Genomic DNA, 23,314 nt, shown 5'->3' on the forward strand with positions numbered 1-23,314 from the left:
GTCATGGCGTCCTCTTCTGATCTTGAGGGAAGTGAACAACCCATCTGTGTACCACCTCATCCAGTAGGTATCTCCAGATTCCTGCCCATATAGCAAATTGCCAATTTACCTTGTTCACCAAAAACTGGGGAAGATTTACAAAAGGTATTTGTGGGTGCAATAAAAATTATCAATATGGAAGAGAAGGAGCTTGTGAAGTTGAGGGCAATATATTTGTGTAGACAGAGGATTAGTTAATAGGCAAGAACAGATTGTGGAGACAAATAGGGAATTTATTTGAAGTTGACAGGTTGTGTCGAGTGAGGGTGCACAAGGATCAGTGCTGGTATTTCAGCTACTTCCAATCTCCGTTAGCAATTTAGACAACTTAGAGATTGAGAGGAAAGTATCCAGATTTGCTGGTGATACCAGGCTGGGTGGGAATGTAAGCTATGAAGAGGCTGCAGTGAGATTTGGAAAGGTTAAGTGAATGGGCAACCTGACAGCTGGAATTTTAATACGGAAAAATATGAAGTGATTCACTTTGGTATAAGAAAGGCAGAATATTGTTAAAAGAGTTTGGACCTCTTACGTGCTGATGTTCTGAGAGATTTGGGTGTACTTTGTCACAAAGCTGCTCCCTTTTTTCTAAAACCTGTTTCTTTTCTCAAGGATACAACGTCCTTGGTTTTTTTTTCAGAGGGATCGTAAAATCCTCCCGGCTCCGAGGTGACTTGTTTGGTACAGAGATGAGAAAAGGACGTTAAGAGGCCTTTTGTCTATATGTAAACAGATAGGACTTCATGTTTTAGAAGTGACCTGAAGATTGAAAGGGGAGTGGTCAGCTCCCTAGCTGTGCAGTTCAGTACAGAACTAGTTACAAGTTCAGCTTTGTGGAAACAGGCTGTGAAACTCTCTCTCTCGTAAGCATTTGTTCCATTTTAAGAGGGTTTACTTATTGGGACTGTTGTGTTTATGTGGAACAGCGCCAGAGATCCGGGTTCAATTCCCGCCTCAGGCGACTGACTGTGTGGAGTTTGCACGTTCTCCCCGTGTCTGCGTGGGTTTCCTCCGGGTGCTCCGGTTTCCTCCCACAGTCCAAAGATGTGCAGGGTCAGGTGAATTGGCCATACTAAATTGCCCATAGTGTTAGGTAAGGGGTAAATGTAGGGGTATGGGTGGGTTTCGCTTCGGCGGGTCGGTGTGGACTTGTTGGGCCGAAGGGCCTGTTTCCACACTGTAATCTAATCTAATCTAATCTAATCTAATCTAATCTAATCTAATCTAATCTTTGAATAGACTGTGAGTTCTTTGAGTTCTTTACTCTGTTCTTTGTGTTTCATTATATAATTTCGTGAATAAATTTTTGTCTGTTTTAAAACCTGGTAGTCAACCTCACTAACTTACTCCAGGTAATTTTCACTGTACACTTTCCGAAACAAATTGCAAAGTTACGGTCTGGGCTGCCTGATTAAGGATGTTTTGAGTTGTCTGGCCTAGTCCTTAACAGATTGGGGGCACTTTGTGGGATTTTAAACAGCGAGTGGTAGGTGCTAGTGTCTTTATTTCAGGTGTCAGTTTGGCTGGGTAGACAAAGTTTGGGATCCAGCCGCAGGGATTAGCAAAGAGGCTGGAATTAGAACCGCCTGCTTCTGTGAGGAAAGGAGAGATAATTACAGCAGTAGCTCAGCATTTAAACTTGCTGGAGAAACCATCAGAATCTACAGAGATGGCAAGGATTCAATTGCAAATGAAGCAGCTTGAGCTAGAGGCGAGAGATAAGGAAAGGACGACAGAAATGAAGCAGTTTGAGTTACAATTAAAAAAGGAAGAGAAGGAGAATGAGAAAGCAACAGAAGAGAAAGAAAAAGAGAGAGCAGACTAACAGAGAGTAGAACTGTGAGCTTTTGAACTTCAAAAACTGACACTTAAAAAGGAAAGTCAGCTTAAAAAGGGTGGAGATAAAGGCTGAGGGTAACCTCAGCGAGGAAGTAGTGCAAACTCATATGGAAGAGCAGAGAGTTAAAGCAGCAAGGATACCAGCTGAAGTGGCTGATGATTATGAGCTGGTCCATAAAACTCAGTCTGGCTGCCAGAATCAATTTCAGTCCATGAGGGATAGAAACTGGGGCAAAGAGAAATCCTCATGTGGAAAGGGAAAGATAGATCTCAGTGAAGATGATAAAGATAACTTACCACACTGTAAAAAATAAACCCTTGAGGGGGACAAAGAAATTAAAAAGCTCCGGTGTTTTCATTGTAATAAAGTGGACCACACAAAATCACAGTGTTGGTGGGCTAGGAGAAAGCCAGATGTAGGAAAACCAGACAAGCCTGGGAGTTTTGTTGGACCAGTAACAAAAAGCACAAGGGAAGTTTGACAACTGCCTCAGAGTGTACAAGATGGTCAGAGGTTGCTTAAGGAGGAAGTGCCAGATCTGCTTAAAAAATATACATGCAAGGGTAAAGTTTATTCACATAGGCCAGGAGCCGTAGTTAAAGAGGTTACAATATTAAGGGACACATGATTCTCTCTGTCGGTGATGCTGAAGGATTAGGAGATATGTACTCCTGAGGGACTATTGCCAGAAAAGGTACTGGTAACAGGAATTCATGGTGAGACAAAAAGTGCTCAATTATGTAAAGTGAGGCTAGAGAGTCCAGAGAAGAGTGGAGAATTTGTGGTGTGAGTATTGGACATACTCTCAGCTCCAGGAATACAATTTGTCCTTCCAAGTGATATAGCTGATTCACTGGTAGGCATGCTGCCTACTCTAGTTGAAAAGACAGTGGAGACGTAGGCAACTGAAGAAATGAAGGATATTTATGCAGGAATTTTCCCAGAGTATATGATAACTCGATCACACAGGCACGAATTGAAGCAAGAGGGATCAAAAGGCACAGATAAGGAAATTGGCATAGCTTTATCAAGGACTTCTTTTGATCAGATAAGTGGAACAGAGAAGGAGCAAATACGTAAACATGCAAGTATCTTTAGCTCTGCTACGCTTATTGAGTTACAGCAGAAAGGTGAGAAGTTAAAACAGTTATATCAAAAGGCATATACAGAGAAGGAAAGTGAATGCATCCCTGTGTGTTATTACTTAACAAGCGATGTTTTAATGAGGAAATGGAGAACATCACATATTCTAGCAGATGAAAAATGGGCAGAGATTCATCAAATTGTTTTGCCAGTAAGGTATAGAAAGGGGGTACTGTGAGTGGCACATAAGCCACCACTTGGAGGTCATTTAAGTGCAAGGAAAACACAGACTAAAATACAAAGACATTTTTACTGGCATGAACTACACAAGAATGTAGTTGAATTTTGCCAGATGTGTCATCCATGTCAGCTCATTGGAAAACCACAGGCAGTAATAAAACCTGTACCTTTAATACCTATTTCAGCATTTGAGGGATCTTTCATGAGAGTTTTTATTGATTGCGTAGGTCCCCTACCTCAAACAAAAAGTAGGAATTAAGTATTTATTAACAATAATGGATGTGTTGATGAGATTTCCAGAGGCAATCCCATTATGCAACATCACAGCTAACCCTCTAAAGTTGGCACAGGGTCAGAAGGAGATAGAATGCATGCTCCAAGATGGCATAATCGAAGTGAGTGGAGCTCACCCACAGTCCTGGTGCCAAAGCCAGACGGTACCCAATGGTTATACATGGACTATCGCAAAATCAATGCTATTACAAAGACTGATGTATATGCAATTCCACAGTTGGAGGACTGGGTTGAAAAATTGGGACAAGCAACTTACATTTCTAGGTTGGACTTGATCAGAGGCTACTGGCAAGTACCTCTGTCAGAGAGAGCAAAGGCAATATCAGCTTTCGTAAAGCCAAATGGACTATATCAGTTCAAAGTCATGCCATTTGGTATGCAAAATGCTCCAGCCACATTTCAGAGACTGACTAATATGGTCATTGCCGGATTACCCAATAGTGTTGCTTACATTGATGACCTGGTGATTTTTAGTCATTCATGGAAGGAACATTTACAGCAATTAGTGGACTTGTTTGATCGATTTCAGAAGGCAGGCTTGGTGCTAAACCAAGCTAAAAGTGAATTTGCCAAAGCCCAAGTCACCTTCCTGGGCCATGTTATTGGACATGGACAAATGGCCCCATGGGATGCGAAAACAAGAGTAATTGGGGAGTTTCCCACATCGTCGATGAAAAAACCAGTACTACGCTTCCTGGGATTGAATGGATGTTATTGGAGGTTTGTGCTGAACTTCCGAAGTGTACTGCTCCACTCACCGAATTGTTGAAAAAGGGCAAGATGTTTCAGTGGACAGCGGATTGTCAAAAAGGCATTTGACAGCCTAAAAACTGTGTTAACCACTGCCCCAGTATGAGTCACACCGGATTACACAAAGCCTTTCAGGATAGCTATCGGTGCCAGTGATGTGGGTGTTGGTGCAGTGCTCCTGCAGGAGGCTGACAAGGGAATAGAAAGACCCATCGGGTATTTTTCCAGGAAGTTGAACGTTCATCAACAGAAATATCCAACGGTGGAGAAAGAGACTTTAAGCTTGGTGTTGGCATGACAACATTTCAGTGTTTATGTTTCCAGTAATGCATCTGAGACAATTGTATACACTGATCATAATCCATTGACATTTGTGGAAACATTTAAGGACAGAGATGCCAGATTGTTTAGATGGAGCTTGTTATTGCAGCCATTCAATGTGACAATTGTGAATGTGGCCAGTCATGAAAACATGATTGCTGATTCGTTGCCAAGACTCAAATGAGAAACGGAAGTGTTCAATGATGGGTTGACTTGGCCTGACTTTGCATGTGGTTGTGCATGTTTGCATGTTTATAGTTAGTATAGTGTATTTGTGTGTAACCAGGTTTTTGAAGGGTTTTAAAAATGAAGCTATCTTTTGATATTGATGGTTCATTTTTTAAGAGGGGAGGTGTCACAAAGCTGGACCCTTTTCTCTAAAAACTGTTCCTTTTCTCAAGGATACTGTGTCCTTGGCTTTCTTTTAGAGGGGTCAGAAAACCTTCTCGGCTCCAAGGTGACTGGTTTGGTACAGAGATGAAAAAAGGATGTTGAGAGGCCTTTTGTTTACATGTAAACAGATGAGACTTCAGGCCAAAGTGGTCATGTTTAGAAATGACCTGTATAATGGAAAAGGAGTGGTCAGCTCCCTAACTGAGCCGTTCAGTCTAGAATTAGTTAGGAGTTCAGATGTGTAGAAATAGTCTGCAAAACTCTCTCTCTCCTTCTGCCCTTTGAACTTCAACCTGTAAGCATCTTTTCCATTTTGTTGTTTTTAATGGGGTTTGCTTATTGGGACTGTTGTGTATATTCGGAACAGCATAACTAAGACTGAGTTCTGTAGGGGTTCTTTATTCTGTTCTTTGTGTTTCATTGTGTAATTTTGTGAATAAATTTTTGTCTGCTTTAAAACCTGGTAGTCAACCTAGCTAACTTACTCCAGGTAATTTTCACTGTACACTTACCAAAACAAGTTGCAAAGTTATGGTCTGGGCTGCCTGATTAAGGATGTTTTGAGTTGTCTGGCCTAGTCCAAAACAACTTATACAAGGAAAACAGGGATGGAGCATGCAAGTGCAGGAAGCAAGTGACCTTTTTTTGCAAGGTGTTGCCACAGGGGATGAAGAAAGAAGTATTTCTACAATTGTATAGGGCTTTATTGACACCATGCATGAATTACCATGCTTTGATTTGACCTCTCTATTTAAGGAAAGATATATGTGCTTTGGAGACGATGCAACAAAACATCATTAGCTTGGCTCAGGAATGAGAAGATTGTCCTCTGATGAGATGCTGAGTAAATTAGACTTGCGTTCTCTGGATTTTAGAGAAATGAGAGAGAATCTAGTTGAACTATGTAAGGATCTGAAAGAGATTAACAGGTTGGACACTGAGAAATTGTTTCTCCCAACTGGATGAAGAACATGGGGGAGCATTGTCGGAATAACAGATTGATCATTTAAGACTGAGATGAGGATAAATTTCTTCACAAAGAGGCCTTTTAGAATTGCCCATCCCGGATGTTTCATGGTTGAAAATATTGCAGGCTGGATTAGGGAGGTTTAGATCTTTCAGGAAATCATGGGAGTAGGTTGCATTGAAAATAGAGTCAGTTAAAAGGATAGCCACGAACATATATTAAATGGAGAGTTGGTGTGGTCAACTTCTAGCGCTATCTCCTGTACTGTTCTGTATCACTGTAGATAAATGCTGCACATTTTCAATGAGTTAATTTCTCTTCACAGTCCATTAGAAGGACTTCCTAAGGAAAATAGTGCTGAATAAAGAGTGTACTATGACACAGGGCTCATTTTAAATGAGTAAATAGCTTCTCTATATCATTAGTGATGTAAGCTCACATGAGAACAGTCTCTGCTCAGAGGTGGTTCTGCTTGTGCTAAGCCTTGTCCTCTGTACAGTATAAGGATAATGTTCAGTAAAGGATAATGCTTACAAACAGCCTTGGCTTCTGCCAACTCTAGCAATAGTAACCAAGGAAACGACCGACAGCAATGATAACAAAGACAAAAATCACACAACACCAGGTTATAGTCCAACAGGTTTAATTGGAAGCACACTAGCTTTCAGAGCATCGTTCCTTCATCAGGTGATAGTGGAGGACTCAATCCTAAGACACAGAATTTATAGCAAAAATTTACAGTGTGATGTAACTGAAATTATACATTGAAAAATACCTTGATTGTCTGTTGAGTCTTTCATCTGTTTGAATACCATGATAGTTTCACTTCTTTCATGTGTAAATCACAAAACCTTTTTTTAAAAAGTTGCATTTTCAAGTTAGCTGTTAACAATGGTGATAGCTAGACAATATGTTGAAGGTGGCTGCCAGGAGGTCAGGGAGCCTGAAACATTTCGACACTGGGAGAAAATTCCTCACCCTCCCACCAAAGAAATCAAATAAAAGAACAGTGTTGGTGGAAGGTGAAACAATTTACAACTTAGTTCAGTAGAAGAGATGCATTATGAAATGTTTGAGGTGGCATAAGAGGCACAGTTAGTAAGTTTGCAGAACTGGAGGTGTAGTGGATAGCGAAGAGGGTTACCTCAGATTACAACAGGATCTTGACCAGATGGGCCAATGGGCTGAGAAGTGGCAGATGGGGCTTAAATCAGATAAATGCGAGGTACTGCATTTTGGGAAAGCAAATCTTAGCAGGGCTTATACACTTAATGGTAAGGTCCTAGGGAGTGTTGCTGAACAAAGAGACCTTGGAGTGCAGGTTCATAGCTCCTTGAAAGTGGAGTTGCAGGTTGATAGGATAGTGAAGAAGGCATTTGGTATGCTTTCCTTTATTGGTCAGAGTATTGAGTACAGGAGTTGGGAGGTCATGTTGCGGCTGTACAGGACATTGGTTAGGCCACTGTTGGAATATTGAGTGCAATTCTGGTTTCCTTCCTATCGGAAAGATGTTGTGAAACTGAAAGGGTTCAGAAAAGATTTACAAGGATGTTGCCAGGGTTGGAGGTTTGAGCTATAGGGAGAGGTTGAACAGGCTGGGGCTGTTTTCCCTGGAGCATTGCAGGTTGAGGGGTGACCTTATAGAGGTTTACAAAATTATGAGGAGCATGGATAGGTAAATAGGCAAAGTCTTTTCCCTGGGTCGGGGAATCCAGAACTAGAGGGCATAAGTTTAGGGTGAGAGGGGAAAGATATAAAAGAGATCTAAGGGACAACGTTTTCACGCAGAGGGTGGTACGTGTATAGAATGAGCTGCCAGAGGAAGTGGTGGAGGCTGGTACAACTGCAGCATTTAAGAGACATTTGGATAGGTATATGAATAGGAAGGGTTTGGAGGGATATGGGGCAGGTGCTGGCAGGTGGGATTAGCTTGGGTTGGGATGTCTGGTCAGTATGGACCGGTTGGACCGAAGGGTCTGTTTCCATGTTGTACATGCCTATGACTCTATGACTCTATGATATTGCTGAACTGTGACAATTTCAGTTGCTTGGTGCAAGACTTTGAATTCCATTCGTGTCAGTGTCAATGTCGAAAAATGTTTCACGTTCATGAAGATCTTTTACAACCCTTTCGAATGACTATGTGCCAATGTGAGAAAACAATGACCGACACAAATGGAAACAAACAGTATACTGGAAGTATCACTCTCAGAGAAAAAGTCAACACAGACATTTCCTCAAAACACTGAAAAAAATGTGCCTTGTTATTTGTCCCCAGGAGTTGCAGACACAAGGGGAAGTGAGAAACGGATGTCTACTGTGCAAGAACTGACACCCTAATGCATCTTGAATCATCCCAGTGACTTCCAGCCTGACTCCTGCTGTGCCAGAGGCATGTCCAATAGAAGAAATGTTATGCCCCGTTCCAGCTAGACGTCAGACAAGGTTCTCCCATTCACTACAGTTCCAAAGTGTTAAGCTCCTAAATGAGAAGTTATAAAGTGGCTCCCTTTCTTAGTTAAAACAAGGTTAATCCAAAAGGGATTTTTGAGACCACCGCTACTTTTCGTTTACGTTTCTCATTATTTTTTTACATTTGGAACAGTGAGTTGAAGTTACCAATTGAACTTTGAGCTGCGGCTTAATTTAAAAGTGAAGAAGGACATATGCTTTCTGATCGAAGGACACTGTGGATAAACCAGTATTGAGGGGTTGCCATGGTCGGGGTTGGCAATTGGTTGGATATTGAATTTGTCAATCAAGAGAGGACTGGTATTAACCAGCCAACCGCTGAGGATTTAAATGGTAAAGAGGAAAAAAGTGACAATTTATTCCTACCAGGTTTGGAAGGAGCGAGTGTGATGTTGGAAGTTTCCAGAGACTCTCTTGCTTTTATGTTCCCCTCTCTCTAGTTTCTTTGCAGCTATCAAATGGTTGAATATTCAGAGAAAAGAAGCACAGCCTGTGAAAAATAGTAAATATTTCTGGAGGTGTGCTGAAATGGTTTACATTGACTGGTGACTTTGAAAGTTCAGCAATATATACAGTTCTCACTGCCTGTGAACAACACATTGTGCAAGAATTTCATAAAAGCTTGGTGTTCATCATCTGAAACTCTTTACTGAATGGATGAATTTCAACTCCTTTATTTTCTTTTGAATTTATCCCTTAACTGTGTTTTTCTGTGTGCATGAGAGTGGGAGTTATGATCAAAATGATTGAGCTTTAGATTATAGTTAATAATTAGATTAACTTGTTATGTGTTTGTGATATACCAAAATTACATTTTTAGTAAGAACTTGTTAATTTTTGTTTAAGTTACAAATGTATTGTCCAAGACCTGTAACCTGTGAAGTCTGGTTGGGAACAACTGAGCAATTTTGAAGGTCATGTAATTTTAAAAATTTCACTGTGTTGTGAATCCAGTGATAGCGAGACTAATTCGGATTGGCTTTCTATCCATGTGTGGTAGCAGGATCCCTTCCCTTGTTGGTACTTTTCCCCCAGAACAAAAGTTAACTTTATGTTTTAAAAGAAGCCAATTTAACCAGCCTTTCTTGAATTAACAAAAAAAAAAGAGAGTTTACTAATAACTGTGTATTTGTAATGCCACACACACAGATACAGATTAGAAACACAAGGTGAACCCTGAAAGATAAAAATAATGTTGAGAGGTTGTACAATTAGTAGCTGAATTGTAAAGAGCAGATAGTTGAACATTGTGGTTGGTGCACTGGGGGTTATGGGCAGTGTTGATAATGGCATATGAACAGATAATTTTTAATATTCTTGCTTTGTAATCTGATAGAAGTTCCTTTGTCCTGATTCCTTTTTTTAAAATGAATTGTTGAACTGTTGAATGTTCTGAGAAAAGAATTTCAATCTGTGAGGAATAAGTAAATACTTCTGGAAGTGTGTTGAAATGATTTGCATTGACTGTTGACTTTGGAATTTAAGGAAGGAAACGAGAGAAAGGATCTTCAGTTACAACAAAGTAAAGCAGGACATTTCTCTGACTGTGACCTTCACAGCACACTGACACATCGAACACAAGCTGATACACACACAAGTGCATTCAGTCCCACTTGTCCACTTCAGTGGGGTTGGAAGTGACTTCTTACTCCCTTGTTCTTACACATGCCTGTAAAACAGACATGTCTGCAAGAGGAGGCTTTCGTCCAAGAGGGAATGTATAATCAGCTCCCTTGTCATCTCTTCCTGTCAAGTCTCCCCCTGCTGGATGTTTCCCTGACAGTTAACACATATGACATTCCATGGTCCTCATATAGGACTTTCCCAGATGTTCACTGAATTTAAATCTGCAGTTTTTCTCTTGCTCTCCTCCTTTTCAAAGCACCCCCTTCTGGAATTAAAAGTAAAACATGGCGTCAAATACAATAGGGTTCTCGTACATCATCACAACATTCCCTCAGGCCTGGAATGAAGAGTTTGAAATGTCAAAGATGAGATGTTGTGGGGTTACAAAGACTGTCAATGATAACTTTGGAAGTCCCTCATCACTTGGCAGTTCAGTCTGGTGCCACATCTTCTCCCAGTATAACAGTTGTGGGGGATGCCCATGGGGCATCAATCTTTGCCTCACTCTGAACAAAGGACTGCACCAGGAGACAGAGAGGGGAAAGATATAAAAGGGACCTAAGGGGCAACCTTTTCATACAGAGGATGGTACGTGTATGAAATGAGTTGTCCCAGATTACAGCACCCCTCATACTGTCAGCATTCGGAATATGTAACAGCGGGAAGCAGATGTAGGTATGCCATGAGATTCCACCTTGTTTGGCCTCCTGCCCAGGTTGCTCACCTCTACCCAGCTTCCCTTCCTCCTTGCTCAGTTACTGTCTAGTCTTCTTGGCGTCCCATAGCTCAGTGTGTTCATCAAGCCTCCTTCCATCATCCTCAGCTGCCACTGACATGTCCAGAGAGTGTGCCCAAAGACTGTCAGAAGAAGACATTTGCAACGATGGTGCACAATCATTTGCCACATCAGGAATATTCATTTGCTGATTCCTGGCTCAGGCATCCAGCTGACTACATTCACTTCTTTTTCACTACAGGGAAAGAGATGGCCCAATGGTATTATCGCTGGATCGTTAATCCAGAGACCCAAATAATGTTCTGGGGGACCCAAGTTCAAATGGTGGAATTTGAATTCAATGAAACTCTGGAATTAACCCAATGATGAATGCATACCTGATTGTCACTATAGAGTCATAGAGATGTACAGCACGGAAACAGACCCATCTGTCCAACTCATCCATGCTGACCAGATATTCCAACCCAATCTAGTCCCACCTGTTAGAATCCGGGCCATATCCCTCTAAACCCTTCCTATTCATATACCCATCCAAATGCCTTTTAAATGTTGCAATTGTACTAGCCTCCACCACTTCCTTTGGCAGCTCATTCCATATACGCACCACCCTCTGCATGAAAAAGTTGCCCCTTAGGTCCCTTTTATGTTTTTCCCCTCTCACCCAAAACCTATGCCCTCTAGTTCTGGACTCCCCCACCCCAGGGAAAAAACCTTGTCTATTTACCTTATCCATGCCCCTCAAGATTTTATAAACCTCTATAAGGTCACCCCTCAACCTCCGATGCTCCAGGGAAAACAGCCCTAGCCTGTTCAACCTCTCCCTATAGATCAAATCCATTGGATTCAACAATGTCCTTTCAGGAAGGAATTTGCCATCTTTATCTGGTCTGCATTACATGTGACTCCAGATCCCCAGCTTACTCTTAATTAACCCTCTGGGCAATTAGGAGTAGGGCAAGAAATACTGGACGCCCGTAACCTGTTAATGAATGAAAGAAGTAGTGCTTGCTTGATCTCTGAAACATGGCTGAATCCAAGCAGCTGACAGGTCCTTTCTTCATATTGAGATTATTCAGTGAGGCCACACTGCCCCGATTCCTTTCTGAGCCTCCTTACTTTAAATTGACCTACAACCACCTCTTTCTTCTTTGCTGGCTTGTGTGACAAGGTTTGCAGACAGTTGTCCTTCATGAGTAACAAATTAATTGCTGCATTCCATCCAATAGAGGGAAGACAGCATTTATAAGCCACTATGATGCCTTATCCCCAAAGACAATGAGTTTTATCACTGAACAACCCACCCACAAACAAGATCTTTACTTCTCACCCTTTTAAACATGGAAATTAGATTAGGTTAGATTACTTACAGTGTGGAAACAGGCCCTTCGGCCCAACAAGTCCACACCGACCCGCCGAAGCGCAACCCACCCAGACCCATTCCCTACATTTACCCCTTCACCTAACACTACGGGCAATTTAGCCTGGCCAATTCACCTAACCTGCACATTTTTGGATTGTGGGAGGAAACCGGAGCACCTGGAGGAAACCCACGCAGACAAGGGGAGAATGTGCAAACTCTACACAGAGAGTCACCTGAGGCGGGAATTGAACCCGGGTCTCTGGCGCTGTGAGGCAGCAGTTCTAACCACTGTGCCACCGTGCCGCCCATAGAGTAACACACCTAGACAGATTTCCCTCTAACTAATGCACCTAACACTATGGGCAATTTAGCATGGCCCATTCACCTGACTTGCACTTCTTGGGAGTATGGGAAGAAACCCACACAGACATGGGGAGAATGTGCAAACTCCACACAGACAGTCACCCAAGGCGGGAATTAAACCAGGGACCCTGGTGCTGTGGGGCAGCAGTGCTAACCACTGAACCACCATACCGTACAGACTGCCAAATGAAAGAGTTCAAAGAATTGTCAAACCCGAGGAGATTCTGCTACATCATTCAGCAATTGGTCTGTGCAATGCTACTGTTAGCAGTCACAGCATCTATGAGCTCCTTCTGTGTCAAAATATCACCATATCCTGGAACCCGGCAATTATCGTTAATGATTTAATGGTGTTTCCCTGCCTCCGTCTGACTGAGATGTGTGATGAAGTCTTCTTCACTAAACTTGTATCAGCTTTTTGTAAGAACCTAAGAATTAGGAGTAAGAGTTGGTCATTTGACATTTTAGGCCTGATCCACATCCTTCAATAAGATCATGGCTGCCTGCTGTCCATAGCCCTTTACCTGCATTGTTGATCTCAAATCTATATCACTCATTTCTAAAATCAACAACTCTGCCTCCGCTGTCTCTTTGGGTAAAAGTCCAAAAACTAGTGATCCCCCTCATAAAACAAAGATGTCTCCACATCTTAGTCTTCAATAAGAAACTCCTAGTTTTTGAACTGGGGTCCCCAAGTTCTAATTACCAGAATTACCTCCTCAGAACCTTATATACTTTCATAAGGTCACCTTCCATCCTTCCAAACTGAAACAAGTCCAGGCCCAACCTTTCTTAATAAGCAAACATTTCATTCTATGAATCAACCTCATGAACCTTCTCTGAATAACTTTTAATCCAAGTATATCCTTCCTTCAGGAACTAAATTTGCACATGATATCAAATTGGAGTGGTCTCATCAATGCCTTATGTGATTGTAGCAAAACTTGTCAAGTTTTATTCTCCATCCACCTTGCAACATTCCATATGTCTACTTAATCACCTGCTGTACTCATACACTAAGCTTTTGCGATTCATGAATGAGGCCTCTCAGATTCTTCTCTGCAGTAGAAATCTGAAGTAAATCATATTCTGCTTTTCTCTTCTTTGTGCCAAAGTGGACAACTCATGTTTTTTCACATTATACTGTATCTGTCAAATTTTTGTTTATTCACTCAGTCAATTTGTATCCTTTTTCAGAGTCTTTGTATCCTCCTCACAACTTATTTTCCAACCTATTTTTCAATGCAGCCTTTCTCTTCATCCAACCCATTGATAATGTCCTGTAAGTAGTTGAAGGTCCAGCACTGGTCACTGTTGCACTCCACTAGTTATAGTTTACCAATCTGAAAAGGAGCCATACCCCAACTCTGTTTTCTTTTTGTTAGACAATCCTCCGTTCACAGTTAACATATTCACCTCATCTGCTTTGTGTGCTCTCTTGCTTCAGTGAGCAAGTAAATGTTTTCTTAACACCACAGACAGATTTTTCTACTTGGACTTAAAATTAAAATCATTAATTTTAAATAATCCAAAAAGGAAGGTTAGCTTATTCAATACCCTTACTTTGGAGGTTATTAAATAGATTGACTGACAATGCCTTAAGGGGAGAATTCCAGAATTTTGACCCAGTGACAGTGAAGGAATGATGATATATTTCCAAGTCAGGATGGGGAGTAGCTTGGAGGGGAGCTTGCAGGTGGTGGCATTCCAATGTGGCTGCTGCCCTTGTCCTTCTTGTTATAAGTGGTTGTGTGTTTAGAAGGTGCTGTCTGAGGATATTTGGTGAATTTCTGCAATGCATCTTGTACAAAGTACACCCCGCTGTTACTGAGTGTCACTGGTGGAGGGAATAGATGCTTTGTCAAGTGGCTGCTTTGTCCTGGATGGTGTCAAGCTTCTTGAGTGTTACTGGAGCTGCACCCATCCATTTAAGTGGGGAGTATTCCATCACACTTCTGACTTGTGCCTTGTAGATAGTGGGCAGGCTTTGGGGAGTCAGGAGGTGAGTTACTCACTGTACTTTTCCTTGCTTCTAGACCACACTTCTAGCCACTGTATTTATGTGGTGAGTCCAGTTGAGTTTCTGATCAATGGGAACTGAAAGGGGGATCTTAATATTAGGGCATTCAGTGATTGTAACAATGTAGAGTATCAAGAGGCAGCGTTTAGATTGTCTCTTTTTGGAGATGGTCATTGCCTGGCATTTGAGTGGCATGAATGTTACTTGCCACTTGTCAGCCCAAGCTTGGATATTGTCCAGACCTTGTTACATTTAAACATGGACTACTTCAGTATCTGAGGATGGTGCTGAACATGTGCAATCATCAGCGAACATCCCCACCTCTGACCTTATGATGGAGAGAAGGTCATTGATGAAGCAACTGAACGTGGTTGGGCCTAGGACACTAACCCAGAGATGTCCTGGAGCTGAGAAGATTGACCTCCAATCATCATGACCATCTTCCTATGTGTCAGGTATGACTCTAACCACTGGAGAATTTGCCCCTGATACCTATTGATTCCAGTTTTGCTAACCTCCACTCCTGGCACCTTCCCCTGCAACCGCAGGAGGTGCAAGACTTGCGCCCACACCTCCCCCCTCACCTCCCTCCAAGGCCCCAAAGGAAACTTCCATATCCGCCACAGATTCACCTGCACCTCCACACACATCATCTATTGCATCCTCTGCACCCGATGTGGCCTCCTCTATATTGGGGAGACAGGCCGGCTACTTGCGGAGTGCTTCAGAGAACACCTCTGGGACACCCGGACCAACCAACCCAACCACCCTGTGGCTCAACATTTCAACTCCCCCTCCCACTCCACCAAGGATATGCAGGTCTTTGGACTCCTCCATCGCCAGACCACAACAAAACGACGGTTGGAGGAAGAGCGCCTCATCTTCCGCCTAGGAACCCTCCAACCACAAGGGATGAACTCGGATTTCACCAGTTTCCTCATTTCCCCTCCCCCCACCTTGTCTCAGTCAAATCCATCGAATTCAGCGCCGCTTTCCTAACCTGCAATCTTCTTCCTGACCTCTCCACCCCCACCCCAGTCTGACCTATCACCCTCACCTTGACCTCTTTCCACCTATCACATTTCTGACGCCCCTCCCCCAAGTCCCTCCTCCCTACCTTTTATCTTAGCCTGCTGGACAAACTTTCCTCATTCCTGAAGAAGGGCTTATGCCCGAAACGTCGATTCTCCTGTTCCCTGGATGCTGCCTGACCTGCTGCGCTTTTCCAGCAACACATTTTCAGCTCTCAACTCCTATACTCAATGCGCTGACCAATAAAGGAAAGCATACAAAATACCTTCTTCACTATCCCATCTACCTGCAACTCCACTTTCAAGGAGCGATGAACTTGCACTCCAAGGACCTTACCATTCAGTGTATAAGTCCTGCTCTGATTTGCCTTTCCAAATTGAAGCACTTCACAATAATCTAAAGTAAACTCCATCTGCCACTCCTCAGCCCATTGGCCCATCTGATCAAGATCCCATTGTACTCTGAAGTAACCTTCTTCACTATCCACTACACCTCCAATTTTGGTGTCATCTGCAAACCTACTTACTATGCCCCCTATGTTCACATCTAAATCATTTGTATAAATGACAAAAAGCAGTGGACCCAGCACCAATCCTTGTGGTACACCACTGATCACAGGCTTCCAGTCTGAAAAGTAACCCTCCACCACCACCCTCTGTCTTCTACCTTTGAGCCAGTTCTGTATCCAAATGGCTACAGTTCTCCCTAGGAACCTTTTCAAACACATTATTTAGGTCCATATAGATCATGTCCACCACTCTGCCCTCATCCATCCTCTTTGTTACTTCTTCAAAAATCTCAATCAATTGTGTGAGACATGATTTCCCATGCACAAAGCCATATCGACTATCCCTAATCAGTCCTTTCCTTTCCAAATACATGTAAATCCTGCCCCTGAGGATTCCCTCTAACAGTTTGCCCACTACCAATGTCAGGCTCACTGGTCTATAGTTCCCTGGCTTGTCCTGACCACCTTTCTTAAACAGTGGCACCACATTAGCCAACCTCCAGTCTTCCGGCACCTCACCTGTGACTATCAATGATACAAATGGGACATAGAACATAGAACATTACAGCACAGTACAGGCCCTTCAGCCCTCGATGATGTACTGACCTGTGGATCCAATCTGAAACACATCTAACCTATATTATTCCATTCTTATCCATATGCTTAATAATGACCATTTTAATGCCCTTAAAGTTGGTGAGTCTACAACTGTTGCAGGCAGTGTGCTCCACGACCCTACTACTCTGAGTAAAGAAACTACCTCTGACATCTGTCCTATATCTAGCACCCTCGTGCTAGCTATCACCATCTGAGGAAAAAGGCTCTCACTGTCCAACCTATCTAACCCTCTGATTATCTTATATGTCTCAATTAAGTCACCTCTCATCCTTCTTCTCTCTAAAGAAAACAGCTTCAAATCCCTCAGCCTTTCCTTGTAAGACCTTCTCTCCATACCAGGCAACATCCTAGTAAATATCCTCTGAACCTTTTCCAAATCTTCCATATCCTTCCTATAATGCGGTAACCACACCTGTACGCAATACTCCAAATGTGGCCGCATAGGAGTTTTCTACAGCTGCAGCATGATCTCCTGGTTCTGAAACTCAGTCCCTCTACCAATAAAAGCTAACACACTGTATGCCTTCTTAACAAACTTATCAACCTGGATAGCAACTTCCAAGGATCTATGTACCTGGACATGGAGATCCCTCTGCTTATCTAATCTACCAAGAATCTTCCCATTAGCTCAGTACTCTGCATCCCTGTTACTCCTTCCAAAGTGAATTACCTCACACTTCTCCACATTAAACTCTATTTGCCACCTCTCAGCCCAGCTCTGCAGCTTATCTATATCCCTCTGTAATCTGCAACATCCTTTGTCACCATCCAGAACTCCACTGACCTCAGTGTCATCGCAAATTTACTAACCCATTCTTTTATGCCCTCATCCAGGTCATTTATAAAAATGACAAACAACAATGGACCCAAAACAGATCCTTGCTGTACCCCACTAGTAACTGAAATATCTCAGCAAGCGGCCCAGCAATCACTTGCCTAGTTCCCCACAGAGTTCTAGGGTACATCTGATCAGGTCCTGGGGATTTATCCATTTGTACACGTTTTAAGACATCCAGCAGCTCCTCCTCTGTAATATGGACATTTTTCAAGATGTTACCATCTATTTCCCCACAGTCTATATCTTCCATGACCCACAGTAAATACTAATGCAAAATACTCATTTAATATCTCTCCCTTCCCCGGCGGTTCCACACATAGGCCGCCTTGCTGATTTTTGAGGGTCCCTATTCTCTCCCAAGTTACTTTTCTGTTGTTAATATATTTACAGAATCTCTTTGGATTCGCCTTAACCCTATTTGCCAAAGTTATCTCATGCTCCCCCTTTTGGTCTCCTGATTTCCCTCATAAGTATACTCCTACTACCTTTAAACTCTTTTAAGGATTCACTTTATCTCTGCTGCCTATACCTGACATATGTTCTTCCGTCTTTCTCTCAACAAAAACCTCAAATTCTTGAGTCATCCAGCTTTCCCTCCACCTACCAGCCTTTCCTTTCACTCCAACAGGAATATGTTGTCTCTGGATTCTCGTTCTCTCGTTTTTGAAGGCTTCCCATTTTCCAGCTGTCCCTTTACCTGCGAACACATGTCCCCAATCAGCTTGAAGTGCTGAAGGTAAAGATTTCAGTCGATTAAGGAGCAAATAAACCTGTTGGATTATAACCTGGTATTGTGTGACTTCTGACTTTACCTTAGACCCTTAGCCCTCACCGTAACTACCTTTCGAGGCGTTGAATGTTAAACCTCAGTCTACTTAACAGAAAATGGTTGCTAGTACCACATAAAAGAGGGCTTGGCATCTACAAAAGTTTCCTGTGCTCTTCCCTGTGACAATCCCTGTGAGTTGATGAGCTGCTCAGGATCCTCCACTGGAAGATGGTCCCAGAAATCACAGTCATGTAATCATGTAATTTACCTGGGTGGGCTTTAGGGATCCCAGCTATGTTTAAAACCTCTTGGCAATTTCAGTCTCATAATGTATTGGTTTGTGAGGATTTAACTTCAGTTACATTGCAATGGTTTTATCTTAACATTGATTTCGTGTTCTGTTGAGCGTTTGATACTTTTCACGGGGTATTGAAGCAATAAGTAGTATAACAACCCTGGCAATTCTTTGAAATGTTTACGAGCTTCAAGAATCATTTCTACTGGAAGAATCTTTAATTGTGAAACAAATATTGTATTCAATGTCACACAATCGAAGAATTGTTACGAGGCAGAAAGAAGCCATTTCAATCATTGGTTAATCCACCAGTTTGTGAAACAATCATCATCATCACCTTGTGCTGATCTCCCACTTTTTCTCAAATCCACATTGCATATTATTTTTGCCAGATAATCATCTAATGTCCTCTTGAATGCCTCAATTCCAACACATTTCCAGGCAATACATTCCAGATCTTTAGTACATGTAATTCTTCTATAACACAATGGTTGCATTCTGGTGCAACTCCACATTGAAGAAAAATCATGTTTTAGAAACAGCAGTTAAATCACTGGCGATGTAATTACTTTACAGCCAACACACATTTTCAAAGTTTTAGAATATATTTATATGCTTTAGAAGCAGCATCTCCGTGCGTCAATCATGTTACAGCAAATTGATGTTTACGTTATAGTAAAATGATCTATATTTGCTGAGTGAACAATGTTTTTCCTCAGTGCACTCTTGTTTCGTTCGCAGATCAATTTAAATCTATGGCCTCTTACTTTTATTCGTTTTACAATTGGGAAATAATTTCTCTGTATCTGCTGTATCCAGACTGCTCATGATTTTGAAAACCTCAGTCTGATCTTGGGCGGCACGGTTGCTCAGTAGTTAGCATTGCTGCCTCACAGTACCAGGGACCTAGGTTCGATTCCAGCCTCAGGTAATTGTCTGTGTAGAGTTTGCACATTCTCCCCGTGTCTGTGTGGGTTTCCTCTGGATGCTCTGGTTTGCTCCTACAGTCCAAAGATGTGCAGGTAAGGTGGGTTGGCCATGCTAAATTGCCCATAGTGTTCAGTGACACATAGGCTAGGTGCATTAGTTGGGGTAAATATCGGATAATGGGGAGGCTAGGTGTGAACTTGTTGGTCCGAAGGGCCTGTTTCCACACTGTAGGGATTCTATCTCCTCTGAGCATTCTTCTGTCCATGGAAAATGATCTCTATTTCTTCATTACATTCTGAGAACTGAAGTTTGTCATCCCTGGAATGATTCATGTAAACCGTTCTGCACTCTCTCCAATACTTTCACATCCTTCCTATAATCTGATTTACAGTATACTGGTACCCAGAACTTTACACAGTATTCCAGCTGAGGTCTATCAAATGTCATATTCAAGTGTCTTGCGCCTTTAACTCCATTTCTCACTCCGCAAACACAGTCCAGTTATTGATCATATATTGCTCGCATTTCTTTTCAGCCACGTCAGTTCTTGACATCAGCAAATTGCTCCATTCTACATTGGATTGGTGTGAATAAGTATTCAAGAGGATATAAAAGTCCACTGGCTCCTGAGCATCAGGCGCAAGTGATCCTCCAGGCCAACAGGGGATGCAACTGAGTAGCTGTTCTAACGGAGATACCAGAGGACCATGGTCTTTAAGTCACTCAGTTAGCTGCTCACATTCATTCAGCCTAATGAAACATGTAGACATTTGGGAATTATAGTCGAGAGTGTGTTGTTGGAAAAGCACAACAGGTCAGGCAGCATCCAAGGAGCAGGAGAATCGATGTTTCAGGCCAGAGCCCTTCATTCTTGAAGGGAATGCTAAGTGAGACAGTTCTGAATCGTGCAGGAATCCTGCTGTGCAGCTGGGAACATTTTCATAAATAAGTTTAAACTTCTGATTTCAATGTTATTATGTATTGGTTTGTGAGCATTTAACTATAGTTATGTTGCAGTGGTTTTTACCTTCACATTGATTTCATGTTCAGCTGAGCCTTTGATACTCTTCCAGTATCTACAGGATAATGAAGCAATAAATAGTATAACAACCACCAGCAATTCTTTGAAATATTTATGTACTTAAAAAATCATTTCCAATGGAAGTACCTTTAATTTTGAAACAATAACATATGCAGCTTCTGCAGCAATAGTTGCCAAATGGTCTTGTTGTGAATGCTTGGCAGAGCTCCAACACTGATGAATTGAGTGGAAGTTTCCCATTTGATGTGAAAGAATGCTGTTAACAATGTTTTATGTTTGGGCAAACTATCTTGCATGATGATGTGCTCATCAGCTCCTGGAAAAATGAGAGGCTATACATTTTGGTCGGAAGAATAGAGGAACTAAATATTATTTTATGGGGAAAGATTGCAAAAAATCTATAGATCAAAGGATTTTCGGAGTCCTTGAGTTTAAATCACAAAAACAGTGAGCATCCAAGCTAGATGCTGCCTATTGGCCCCAAAGTTTCCCCTCCTTCAGCTTAGCACCTTGGACCTGTCCTATCTGTATTCATAACTATTTTAAACCTAAGAGAGGAATGGTCACTGGACCCAAAGTGCTCTCCAACTAACACTTTCCTAGCCTCGTGCTCTGAAAAGGGGTCCCAGTATTGCACCCTCCCAGTAGGGCTCTCTACATATTGATTTCGGAAACTTTCTTGGACACATTTGACAAATTCCATCCTGTCTGGGCCTTTTACACTCTGAGTGGTCCAGTCAATGCAGGGGAAATTAAAATCTCAACTAGTACTACCCTAATAATCCTAGATATTTGGAACATTTCTCCACATCTGCTCCTGTAGTACCAGCTGGCTATTTGAGGGTCTTTAACACAATCCCAACAAAGTGACTATCCCCATCTTGTTTCTAAGTTCTAACCGTGTTGCCTCATTTGATGACTCCTTGAGGATACAGGGTGACCCCGTATTTGTGGAATCATTTTCAGCCATTTCAGTTACCCACAGATTACTGCACCCTGAGCATATTATAGGGAACCAGGGACCAGGAGGTTGCTGGGAAGGTACGTTTCTCATTGAAATGAATGAGTTCGCTCATATCCATTGTTACGGACTTCCATGGTAGGTACTGGAACGTATCCCCCTTGCTAACGGAAGGGACTACTGTATACTCTCTAAGCACTGTTATGACCTCCTTTATCAAAAGAGCAAATCCCCCTCCTCGCTTACTTGTAGTTCTGTCATGCCTGTAGCTTTTGTATCCTGGAACACAGGTCCCTCCCTTCTCTCAGCCACGTTTCTGTTATGGTGATAACATCCCAGTCCCCTGAGCAAATCCATGCTCTGAGCTCATCTGCCTTACTTGTGCGTTGAAGTAAAAGCACTTTAAACCTTTTTCCTCCTTTGACTGTGCCCCTGGATATCCTGAATAGTAAATTTGCTCTCAATGGTTAATGTATTTTCCCCTGACTTCTCGAAGGCCCCTTTCTTATTCAGAGACCCCCCCCCCCCAAACACCGCCAAACTAGTTTGAACCATCCCAGGTAACCCTAGCACATCTCCCCACCAGGATATTGTATCCCCTTCCCTCTTGTACAGGTCACCCCTACCCTAGAAGAGAAAATAATGAACTAAGAACTGAAGACCCTGTCCCCTACACTAGCTCCTCAGCCATGCATTCATCTGGCCTATCTTTCTATTTCTATCCTCACTGGCGCACAGCACTGGGAATAATCTGGAGCTCACTTGAGGTCCAGCTTTTTAACTTCTTATCTAAATCCCAATACATGTTTTGTAGGGCCCTATTTCATGGTCTGCCTATGTCATTTGTACTGATGTATACAAAGACTTCTGGCTGTTCACCCTCCCCCTGATGATGGGAGAAAAAATCCTTTTCATTCAGGTTTATAGTTAAAGAATGGAATGCGCTGTGTGGAGATGTGGTGGACAAAATATCGAAAATAGGAACAGGAATTAGCCATTAGGCCCATTCAGTGGCTCCACCATTCAATCTGATCATGGCTGATCATATATCTCAATATCCAATTTCTGCTTTCTCATCATAGCCATTAATTCCACGGTGGCTCAATGGTTAGAACAGTGCCAGGGATTCGTGTTCAACCCCACCACTCGGTAACCCCCCCACACGGAGCCCGCACACTCTGCCCCCCCCCACCTCTGTGTCAATAAGGGCGCTCCAGTCTCCCCCTACAGCCGAAAGATGCGCAGGCCAGTTGGTCTAACCATGAAAAATGCGATGTAACCTTACTATTTGGAGAGTTGGCATGAATGCAATGAGCCAAATGCCCTGTCTCCACACTGTAGGGATTCCACGATTCTATATTTAACTCTTTCTTGGAAACATACGATGCTTTGGCCACAGCCTGTGACTCTCTGTGGCAGAGAACTGAGGCATTCAAGAGGACACTGGATGATTATTTGGATAAAATAATGTGAAAGGCTATAGAGAACAAAAACAGGAAATTGGAACTTGGTAATGATGCTTGTTTGAATTTCTTACCTGACTCTCTATACACATTTCGCAAAGGACACATTGTAAAGGACACATTGTCAGGGATGTCAGAAGGCAGCTGAGTTTGATCATCCACACAGTACGTTGGCTGCATTCTTTTGCTCTCAAGGTGAGTCAAGGCATCATTGAGGATGAGACATATGTCAAACCTCCTCCTTCAGTTACTTGCCTGATTATCCACTAGCATTCACAGCTGGATGTGGCTGCAGATCTTTAGTTTGATCAAATGATTCGGAGTTGCCGGTGTTGGACTGGGGTGTACAAAGTT

General features: G+C 42.4%; 1 long non-coding RNA gene across 1 annotated transcript in view; it reads left to right on the forward strand.

Moving 5' to 3' along the window:
- The first annotated feature begins 819 nt into the window (after positions 1 to 819).
- The window catches only part of LOC122554605 (uncharacterized), a 391,415-nt gene continuing 368,920 nt past the window's right edge, over positions 820 to 23,314 (forward strand). The window contains exon 1 of the long non-coding RNA XR_015758199.1: positions 820 to 902. This is a non-coding gene — a long non-coding RNA (uncharacterized LOC122554605). The remainder of the gene's footprint in view (positions 903 to 23,314) is intronic.

Source organism: Chiloscyllium plagiosum, unplaced genomic scaffold, assembly GCF_037043375.1.
Source record: "Chiloscyllium plagiosum isolate Xiang-an unplaced genomic scaffold, Cpla_swu_hap1 HiC_scaffold_9, whole genome shotgun sequence".
Classification (NCBI taxonomy): Eukaryota; Metazoa; Chordata; class Chondrichthyes; order Orectolobiformes; family Hemiscylliidae; genus Chiloscyllium; species Chiloscyllium plagiosum.